Here is a 1,040-nt window from a genome sequence, read left to right on the forward strand (position 1 = left end):
TATTATTTTTTTTTTCCTGTGTTACCATTACTCCAGTCTTCGGTGTCACATGATCCTTCAGATATCAAATGCTAATTTGCTGCTCAAGAAACATTTCTCCTTATTATTAATGTTGAAAGCATTTGCAGCTTAATATTCTTATAATAACCACGATACACTGTGATTTTTTTTTTTGTTTTTTTGGCAGTATTCTTTGATGAATAGAAAGTTCAAAGGACTGTATTTATTTGAAAATAGAAATTTTTTTTAGAAATAGAAATAGAATTTTTTTTTTATGTATTTACTGTCATTTTGGTCAATTTAATGCATCCTTGCAGGATAAAAGTATTTAAAAAGGTAGTTATTTGCAGGAAAGTTAAGTTAAAATTAAGCAGGAATTTGAACATCACAATTGTTCTTATTATTTTTAGATTATGATCTAAAAGCTATTATCAACCCAGATAATATTTGAGAATTAACTTTTCAGGGTTTCACTGTCAAAATAAACTGAAAAGTAACTGAAGTTTCTTACATCTCTTCTACAGTTCTGTCTCTTTGAGTACTGCAATGACTGTCATTCAAATACTTCATACACACGCACACACACACACACACTGGGGCTTCAGGCAGGATCTGGTTTTAATAGCATTACTGAGCTGGTAGCCATCTGAGCAGTCACACGCTGGAAGTGGAACAGAAGATTTCCAGGATTGCGAGAAAAGCTGGGCCGGCGAGGTATCAGGCAGCAATAAGAAAAGCAATAACAGGAAAAGGGCTTTTGACTCTGCTGTTTTAAATTTGAATCAAAACCATGTCACACGCCAGCAGAGCAATATGCATACAATAAAAGAGTTTTGTTAAACAGCCCAGAGGCTCAGAGGTCTGTGCTGAAATGAGCCATAATATACCATTACCTCTGAAACTGAAATTTAACAAAACTGAAATTTATGTCAATATTGCAAAACAGGAAGCCACCTTATGGCTTTGTTCTGTGTTTGAGTTCTGAGTGTGTGTGTGTGTGTGTGTGTGTGTGTGTGTGTGTGTGTGTGTGTGTGTGTGGA

The 1,040-nt window shown here is 34.8% G+C and overlaps 1 protein-coding gene across 1 annotated transcript in view; it reads right to left on the reverse strand.

Annotated features, from left to right (window-relative positions):
* The window catches only part of LOC107685600 (collagen alpha-1(XIV) chain-like), a 131,833-nt gene that overhangs the window by 56,914 nt on the left and 73,879 nt on the right, over positions 1-1,040 (reverse strand). The gene's annotated exons all lie outside the window — the stretch shown is intronic.

This window comes from Sinocyclocheilus anshuiensis, unplaced genomic scaffold (assembly GCF_001515605.1).
Source record: "Sinocyclocheilus anshuiensis isolate Anshui unplaced genomic scaffold, SAMN03320099.WGS_v1.1 scaffold185, whole genome shotgun sequence".
Lineage (NCBI taxonomy): Eukaryota > Metazoa > Chordata > Actinopteri > Cypriniformes > Cyprinidae > Sinocyclocheilus > Sinocyclocheilus anshuiensis.